This window comes from Polypterus senegalus, unplaced genomic scaffold, assembly GCF_016835505.1.
Source record: "Polypterus senegalus isolate Bchr_013 unplaced genomic scaffold, ASM1683550v1 scaffold_4274, whole genome shotgun sequence".
NCBI classification, from domain to species: Eukaryota; Metazoa; Chordata; class Cladistia; order Polypteriformes; family Polypteridae; genus Polypterus; species Polypterus senegalus.
Window position 1 is genome coordinate 40,987 of NW_024380911.1, and position 10,109 is coordinate 51,095.

The 10,109-nt window shown below is 39.5% G+C and overlaps 1 long non-coding RNA gene across 1 annotated transcript in view; it reads left to right on the forward strand.

The window, feature by feature from the left end:
- LOC120520406 overlaps nt 1–1,702 on the forward strand; it is a 41,074-nt gene extending 39,372 nt beyond the window's left edge. The window contains exon 3 of the long non-coding RNA XR_005631829.1: nt 1,637–1,702. This is a non-coding gene — a long non-coding RNA (uncharacterized LOC120520406). The remainder of the gene's footprint in view (nt 1–1,636) is intronic.
- Nucleotides 1,703–10,109: the final 8,407 nt, after the last annotated feature.

The window sequence follows — 10,109 nt, forward strand, 5'->3', positions numbered from 1 at the left end:
CTGGAGGTTTTTTTCTGTCCACCCTGGCCATCGGACCTTATTCTTATCCTATGTTAACTAATGTTGTCTTATTTTTTCTTTTATTTTTTATTTTTTTCAGTATGTAAAGCACTTTGAGCTACTTTTTGTATGAAAATGTGCTATATAAATAAAAGTTGTTGTAATATGAATTTCACATTTTATTGTTATACAACATTAAATCACAGTGGGTTTAATTTGCCTTTTTTGGCACTTATCAACAAAAGTTTAAAGTGAAAACAGCGCAGTGTGATCTAAATTATTACCAAAATAAAATAAAATTGATCCCTTTAATATGACGGTGCAGCCAGCTGGTTTTAGATGTCACATCTGTAGTTCAATGGAGCTCATCTGTCTGGTGTTAATTGATTGTTGTATAAATGTATCTTAAGCCTCACTGGGTCACATGTTCTGGGCCTGCACCAAATTAACGTCATTCTGGACCAAAATTTTTAATTACCTTTCAGATAGCCTTGGTCTCACAATCCCTCCTAACCCATTAACAGCTGTGTTTGGTGTTCTTCCAGATGAGTTTAAAGTGCAGAAGGACAAACAAACTGTGATTGCTTTCACTACACTTTTGGCAAGCAGACTGATTTTGCTAAACTGGAAGAATCCTAACTCTCCACTTTTTAAGTCAGTGGAACACCGATGTTCTATACTATTTGAAATTGGAAAAAATCAAATACTCAGTTAGAGGATCGGTACAGATTTTTTTCAAAACATGGCAGGATCTAATCAGTAATATTTTAGAATAAGCTCTTAAAGCACAGAGGAAGCAATTATTTCCGTATCTCTTTTTCTTCTACATTCATCTATGTTGACTTATCAAACTCATCAATTTAGTTATGTTTACAAGCCTTAAGTTTTAATCTGTTGGCCATGCTCTCTCTCTCTCAGGGGTGGGGGTCGACTTGTTCTTAATCCTACCTTTTGTAAAAATTGATTGATTTGTATAAAATGATTGCAATAAAATTAATAAAAATTTTAAAAAAATGCATCTTATCTGGAAGGTCCAGCTTATGGTGAGTCAGTGTGGTGGCCTAACGTACACAATAAAAGCTTAGGAACAGTCCAAACATCTCCATAAAAGGGAACTGTAAAGCACAAGTCCGGGATCGGTAAAAGAAAATATCCAAGCCACTGCCCTAAAAAGCACCACCGTACCTTCACCACACACACTTTTTCATTTTATTTCCTGCTCTCTGGCTAGTACCTCCACTCTTTTAAACAGATAAAATTTGTGACCACCACCTCTTGACTTCCTCCAAGACTTGCATTTTGCTTTTCACTAAATTTGTACATGGCGTCGTTTATTATAGGTCTGTTGAAAGTTGGACCTTTCATTTCTTTTTCATCAAACTTTTTGTCTTTCTTTGTATGAGGGTTGGCTTGCAAGTAAATATTTAATGTTACTGATGTGCATATAAAGATAAATCAAATAAATTCTCCAGTATAGGCAGGTTGAATGATCTGGTCGAAGCCAACTCCCTACACTCTGCCGCTAGACAATCACAAATCATATGGTGCCATTATTTTCCAATGCTGTTTTGATTTTTGTGTCGGGGAAGGAGTACACAAATGAATGCAGTGCTAATTTACTTTTTATCTCTTACAGGTAAATCCACACAATCATCGGCTTCTCTTTGAAGTGTTTGATGAAAACAGACTGGTGAGTAGTGAGACGCTGGACTATTACGATGCAAGTAAAAGTGGCTGAACAAGGGTCCTTTGAAAAACTGGCATGCAGTCAGTCTGCTTTTATTTCAATAACACAGAAATGTAGTCTAAATACCTCACCAAAAGAAAACTTAAGTTTGGAGTCCTACCTGTGCCTGCCCTCAGAGAATGCGTGTTAAGTCCATCCAATGCAATGGGAAAAACACAAGAAAATTCTTGCCTTTTATACTCCATTGTATTTGCCACTATGTCTGGCTGGCAGCAAGCCTTTGAGTAAATTCATTTTTTGGACAGTAGATATATATATATATATATATTTAGTGTATTCTTACATGAATTTAAATTTCTCTCCCTTTCATTCATATATATTTATATATTGTATATAAATTGTAGTAAAACACAAAGGAAAATTAGAAGGGTTTGGGGTCCCAGCTGGCTAAGCCATGTTAGTAAAAACTTTTGGGTTTTGAGGTAAGCGTTGTCGGTGCATAGCGTGTCTTGTATAACAGCGTTATTAAGTAGTGTTCTTTGTGATCACTGGTGGTCGAGTGATGCTGACTTCCTGTAGCACTGGTTGTAGGAATGGTTCAGATGAGACCAGATCAGTCTTTGGGGAACAAGAATGATATTGTTGTTATAAATGATGTAACCCTTTCTTTCCAAAACTGTTGTGTCCCAATGTATCAGTCCCCATAAGACACTCATGAAGTGCATGTGCATAACAATGTGTATTTACTGTATTATTATTATTATTAAATATATTTATATTCAGTATATGGTGTAAAAGAGGACAAAAACAAGATAAAGGTTGAGGACGTTAACATGGTGCTGTATATTGTGAATGCAAAAAATTAAATGGTTTTTTAGCAAAAAAAGAACATCTCTGTAATAACAACAACATTTATTTATATAGCATGAAGAAAGAAAACTAAGATTAGGCAATACTAAGTTACAAAGAATAAAGTAAGGTTCGATGGCCAGGAGGACAGGAAAAAAAACAAAAACCCAGAGGGCTGAAGAAAAAAAACAAAATCTGTGGGGGTTCTGAGGCCACGAGACCACCCAGGCCCCACTGGGCACTACCTGACATAAATGATCTCAATCAGTCCTCATGGTTTTTAGGCTTCATGTGGAAGAATAAGATGATGATGGTCATGTGGACCTTTCACCTTCGATTTATCAATGTAAGGACTGCAAGGTGCTTTGATCGGGTGGTAGTGGCGTCACCACAGAAAACTGGAAAAAGAACAGCAGAGAAAGTAGGGGTTAGTACGGATTGTGGAGCCATGATAAAATGATAATTAAATTTATTTACAGAATATCAGGGTTACACTAAAATGAAGGTATGAGAAAGCCAAATTAACATAATGTATTTTTAGCATTTGTTTTAAAATGCTCTGCCTTATTAGCCTGGCGAGTTTCCGTTGATAAACTATTCCAGATTTTAGGTGCATAAGTGCAGATGGCTGCCTCACCACTTCTTTTAAGTTTAGCTCTTGGATTATTTAAGGCTTTGTAAACTATTAGCAGTATTTTAAAGTCAATTCTAAATGGCACAAATAACCAGTGTAGTGACATCAAAACTGGAGAAATGTGTTTAGATTTTCTTTTCCTAGTTAAGATTGCTGCATTCTGCACTCATTATAATCGATTGATGTCTTCTTTGGGTGGTCCTGAGAGGAGTGCTTTACAGTAATCTAGTTGACTAAAAACAAAAGCATGATCTATTTTTTTCAACATCTTGCAAAGTTATTAGGCAACTAACCTTTGCTATATTTCTTAATTTAAAAAATGCAGTCCCAGTGATCGGATTAATATACTATTTAAAATTTAGGTCAGAGTCAATAATTACCTCTAAATTCTTTACCCCGTCTTGACTTTTAAGCCTAATGGATCAAGTTTATTTGTAATATCCTCATTATATCCAGTTTTGTCAATCACTAAGATTTCTGTTTTCTCCTTATTTAGTTTGAGAAAATTACTACTCGTCCACTCAGAAACACAAGTAAGACATTGGGTCAGTGAACCAAGAGAGTCGCGTTCATCAGGCGCTATTGATAAATACAGCTGTGTGTTGTCAGCATAGTTGTGGTAGTTCACGTTATACCTTGAGATAATCTGAGCTAATGGAATCATGTAGATCAAAAAGAGCAGTGGGCCCAGGACAGATACTTGTGGAACACCATATAGAATATCCTGCGTCTTTGAAGTATGATTACCACAACTAACAAAGAATTTTCTACCTGTTAAGTAAGACTCAAACAAATTTATGACATTACTAGAGAGCCCCAATATTGTGATCAATGGTATCAAATGTGGCACTCAGATCTAGGAGGATGAGAACAGATAAACAGCCTCTGTCTGCTTTTTCCCACAAGTCATTTACTACTTTAACGTGTGCAGATGAGAGTCTGAGACTAGACGCTCCAAGATGGCAACTCTTCTGATTAAATACAGGCCAGCCAGGAAGAAGCAGGTCCAGGTGGATGGACACTAGAAGTGATGTCAGATTTGGTGAGGTTGTTAGTCATCCAGTCTATAGAGGGATGGGAAGAGAAGAAGCCTTAGAATACAGTGCCGGCCTGCAGATTGGCGAGTAATTACCACCACCAGAGCCTTTAGGCTGTTCTCAATGGGTATGTGTGTGACGGTGGCCAAGAATTTGTTGACACCTAACCATCACATCTGTATGAAGTTGCTGCACATTCCATTCTAAAACCCTGGATGTTAATATGGAGCCGACCCTCCTTTGCAGCTGTAGCAGCCACCATTCTTCTGGGAAGACTTCCCACTAGATTGTGTTTGTAGGAATATGTGCCCATTCAGCCAAAATAACATTTGTGAGATCAAGTACTAATGTTTGATGAGAAGACCCAGCTTGCATTCAGCATTCGTATTCATCCCAAAAGTGTTTAGTAGAGTTGAGGTCAGGGCTCTCTGCAGGCCACTCAGAGTTACTCCACAGCACACTCGTCAAATCATGTCTTTATGGACTTTGTGCAGTCATATTGGAACAGCATGGTCTTCTCCAAACTATTGTCGCAAAGCTGGAGCACACATTTTTTAAAATGTCTTTGTGTGCTGTATCATTAAAGTCACCCTTCACTAGAACCAAATGGAGTTAGCCCCGACATGGAAAACAGCACTCTACCATTATTCCATCTCTACAAAACTTTATAGTAGGCACTATGCAGTCCAGAAGGTTGTGTTCTCCTGGCATCCACCAAACCCAGATTAGCCTACCAGACTACCAGATCACAAAGTGTGAGTTGTCACTCCAGAGAACATGTTTCCAATGCTCCAGAGTCCAATGGTGGCTCGATTTACACCACCCAAGCCGGTGTCTAGCATTGAGCAACATGATCATTGGCTTGTGCTTCTCTTCCATAGAAACCCACTTTGTGGCACAGAGTTCTTATGCAGATTATTCTTTCAGAGACAACTTGGAACACTGTTGTGAGTGATGCTTATTTTTACACACAATGCACTTCAGCTCTATGACTTTGTAAGGTCAATAACTTCATGTCTGAGCTGTTGTTGGTCCTAGATACTTCAGCTTCAAAATGTCAGATCTAGCACAGCAGGCGTTTCACATACTGACTAGTGACAAAGGTGGCATCCTCTGACAGTGCCATGATTAAGTCACTAGCTCTTCAGTACACCTCATTCTACAGCCAGTGTTCATCAGTGGAGATTGCATGGCTGTGTGCTTGAGTTTATGGGTGCAGCTGAAACACCTGAACTCAGTAATTTTGGTTGGGTCCACATACTTTTGACCATATGATGCATGTAATATAATAACGTGGTTTATATAGTAGAATCTCCTTCTATATACCGCAGGACCATGACCACAAGGAAATGTTATTTTAGTCTGATGCCAGAGTAAAATTCTCTAGTACTCCACTGCACTGTATGTTGTGTTTTTCTTTTCTGTTTCAATATAACAATTTTTAATATCAACTTCCTTAGTATTTATGAACATATCCTTAAGGTACTTACTGTAAATGTATTTTTTATCCATTAGTCTGTAGTTCATGTTTTTGTACTCAAGTACAAAATGCAACAAGTTGTACCCTTTTCAATTGTTGGCAAAATCTATATATTAACTGTATACTGAGCACAGATGGCCAGCTTTTAACAAGAAAATGCTTCAGAATTCCTGAATCTCTAATCCATAGCAGGTGTTAACTGAGCAAAACAAATAGCATGCCGGCTTGAGTGAAAATTCCAGCTGTTATGAACAGAAAGGAAAATTAAAGATCTGAGGTGTCCTCATTGCACCTGTGCCTCCTCGCTTATTGCAGGTGTGCGCTTTTCTTAATTTGGCGTCCAAGCCGCTGCAGATCAGCTTTCACCTCTGATGTAATACCTGCTCTAATTTATTGGTTCAATTTTTCATTTAGTGTCGGCTCCAGTGTGTGTGCCCCACTTCCACATGATTTAACCACATTATTTCAATTTCCATGTCGTCAGTTTGTTGTTTATTTGGCATAACATGACACACTAATTACTGATCGACACCGTTAATAATTCAAAATAGGTAATAATTTCACAATTATGGTTTGAAAAACATACATTTGTGTCATTGAGAAAAAAAAATCTTAAAAAATGGCCTGTCATATGTGCAATCTGTGGTTCAGCCAAGGTTACAGTATTTGTAACCAGCTTTGTTTAAAGAAAGCTGTGAAGCAGATTAAAAAGTCAGTGAGGAATCACCTTTGAAAGCAAGTCGACATCAATGCATTCAAAAAAAGAAGTAAAGGAGCACTTGAGGTTAATTAGGAAGCGTTGTGCCTGTGTAATCAGGTTTTGCTTTTGAGTACTGATGAGTTTAAGCAGTAGTTGCATGATGAAGTGTTTTCTCCCAAATGGAGAGCGAATGCAGGGAAAAGTGTCTTTAAGGCCCATGCCTGCAATTAATCAAGTCTTGTTAGGAATCTGAAAATAACATTTTCTAAAGTGCCTGAGAAAAGAAGGTAAAATGTTACCGTGAAAAATGATGTTGATCTTGTTGCAGGCCTTTCCTTTAGAATAGGTTTTACTATACATTGTGCATATTGGGAGCATGCGTGTGTTTTGCTTTTTTTTTGTCTGGATTTTTTGTTAATCTGTTGTGCGTAAATTGTTTCTTTTCTTTGAAAGCCTGCATTGATGGAAGTCCTTATGTGTTTTTTATATGTGTTAGTGCTCTGTATAGTTCCTGTTGAACTGACACCATGTCTTGCTGGGATTTACTTCTGCTTATCGATATCTTATACTAAATGAGATTATGGTGCTCCAGAAAAGAACATGAACTCTGACAAATGTGAGGAGACCATTCAGTCCATCAAGCTTGTTTGTTTGTGTAGCTAATAGCTAAGCAGTTCTAATATCTCATCCAGACACTTTTTAATGGATTTCAAGGTTTCTGTTTAGCTCCATGACTTAGTAGTTTGTTCCAGATTCAGTCCTAAATATACTTCCCTGTAACTTCCACTGGTGTCTTTAATAGTAATAATAATAATAATAATTCTTTACATTTATGTAGTGCTTGTTTCACTACTCAAAAAGTGCTATCCATGCATGGAAGACCTGGAAAGTGAACTCATGATCTCCTTATTCCGAGGCAGAAGCGCTACCACTGTGCCTCCTGTGTGTTGGATTGAGTGTTGATTCACCACTAAACTGAAAGAATTCGGCTGGATCTGCTTTATCAATGCCTTTCAGAACTCTGAAGACCTGGATTTGGTCTCCACACTAGACTCATGTCAAGACTAAACAGGTTTAATTCTGTTTGGAGTCGGATATATCTTTAAACTATGGGATAGACATGGTTACTCTCCTGTGTGCAGCCTCAGGTGCTGCTATGTCCTTCTTGTAGTGTGGTGACCAGAACAGTGCACGGTACTCCAGATAGGATTTGCAAGTGCATTATATAATATAAGCATAGTGTCCCTTGATTTATATTCAACAGTTTCTATGAAATAGTCTAAGCTAAAATAGCCTAACCTAGTTTTTTATAATATAACCTAATTTATTTGACTTTTTAATAGCTTCTGCACATTACTTAGATGATGCAAATCTTGTGTGAACATAAACCCTTAAATCCTTTTCAGAGTGTGACCACTGTCGCTTGGCAACATCGCCGCTGTTCAGAATTTCCCTCTTAAACAGTGTTTTAATGGGAACTAAACACACTTTTGCACACTCTTTCCCTCTCCTCTGTGTGGAAGTAGCTGGACGGAGGCTTGCTGCATGATGTGCTCCTTGCGCGGAGCTTCAAACTATTAAAAACCTAGCCGCGTCTGTCCTAATGTCTCGCTCTCCGTATCGCCCGTAGGCATCTTCACAAGCATGTCCCTGAGAGGGACAATGGGAAGAGGTAGCAGATCCCCTGGGTCTGCTGGAAGGGGAATGTTCTGAGAATTCATCTGTGCAATATCACACTCCTGGTACTACTTGTCAAGCTTGGGTCACAAAGTTGCACAGGAGAGCAGAAAGGGTTTTTTGAGGAGTAAAAACTTTATTGCTGTACTGGCAGTTACAAACACAAGTCCCTTTCAGAAGCGGTCTGGCCTCACAGGAAACAGCCGTCAAATGTAACAGCTCAGCCAAAATGGCTGCCGGGCCTCACTGAACTTGCGGAACACTGGTGTTAAGGTGCAGGTGTTCCTATATTGGTTTCCAGAGGTAATGAAGAATGTAGTGCGTGCTGAAGTCAGACAGATGCTCGAATTAGGTGCTATTTGCGAAAGTAAGAGTGATTGGCGTAGCCTGATCATTCTTGTACTAAAACCAGATGGTTCGATTGGGTTCTGTATTGATTTTAGACGCTTAAATAAGGTTTCCAAATTTGACACTTAACTTGTGCCCCATTTTGTTGAATTACTAGAAAAACTGGTTCAGGCATCGTATATGTCTATGCTTGATCTTACGAAGGGGTACTGGAAGGTGCTTCTTGAAAATTCCAGTTGCGGTAAAACAGCAGTTGCCACCTCTGACGGGTTATTCGAATTTACTAGACTCTTCATTTGGTCTACATGGCGCGCCTCTAACTTTCCAGTGTAGGATGGATCAGATTTTGTGCCCCCATTCCAAATATTCCATAATGTATCTAGATGATGTCGTCATTTTCAGTAACGATTGACAGTTCCATTTGGTGTGCCTTCAGGCTGTACTTGACAGCTTGAGGTAGGTTGGGTTGACAACTAACCCTAAGAAATGTAAACTGGGTATGTCAGAGACTCATTACTTGGGTTATTTTATAGGAAAGGGTTTGGTTAGGCCACAATTGAAAAAGGTGGGAGAGGTGCTTGCTTAATCCCACCCGGAAATGCAGAGGCAGGTTTGTGCTTTGCTTGGACTAACTGGTTATTATAGAAGATTTATCCCTAATTTGTGGATAGAGCTGCTCTTCTTACTGATCTTACAAAGGGCAGAAAGAACCGATGTGTTGTCTGGTCCATTGATTGTGTACGCTCCTCCTGTGATTTGAAGGCTGTTTTGTCTTCATACCCAGTTTTGAGGAATCCTGACTTTCTTTGGACGTTCATCCTGCAGACAGACGCTAGTTCGTTTGGTTTGGGGGCTGTCCTGTCTCAGGTTTTCGATGGTGCGGTGCATTACATCATGTATTTGAGTAGGAAATTGCTTCCCAGGGAGCATAATTACTCGACCATTGAGAAAGAACGCTAGGCGATTAAATGGGCAGTGGAATCACTTTTTTAGTATTTGTGGGGGCATAAATTTCACTTGGTGACCGATCATGTCCCCCTACAGTGGCTCTACAGACAAAAGGATACAAACTCTTGGATCACTAGGTGGATCATTAGCTTGCTGCCATTTAATTATATTGTCCGTCATCATCCTGGCTCTACACATGTCAATGCTGATGTCCGGTCTCGGCTAGCTGAGCCCCGGTTTAGTAGATCGCTTTGTTCACGAAAGTGTGAACAAAGCTGAGGGTGGGGGTGTGATCTCTGCCACTTGGGAACACCCTCTTAAACAATGTTTTAATGGGAAATAAACACACTCTTGTACACTCTTCCCCCTCCTCTGTACAGGATCAGCTGCAGGCTTGCAGCGCAATGTGCTCCTTGTGTGGGGCTTCGAACATTTAAAAGACAGAGCCGTGGCCGTCCTAATGTCTCACTCTCCTGTCCCCTATCCCCCAGACCCCTTCTGCTCCGGTTGCTGCTCCCAAGCCGATGTACCCGCTTGAAGAGGAATACTTTGCGTTCTTTTGACCAGGAGTCGGTTGGCCGAGACGTCACGTTTGACAGTGAGGCCAGACTGCTTCTAAAAGGGACTTGTGTTTGTAACTGCCAGTACAGCAATAAAGTTTTTACTCCTCTGAAAACCTTCTCTGCTCTCCTGTGCAACTTTGTGACCCAAGCTTGACAAGAGGTTATTTCCTTCAGGACACAGGTGAA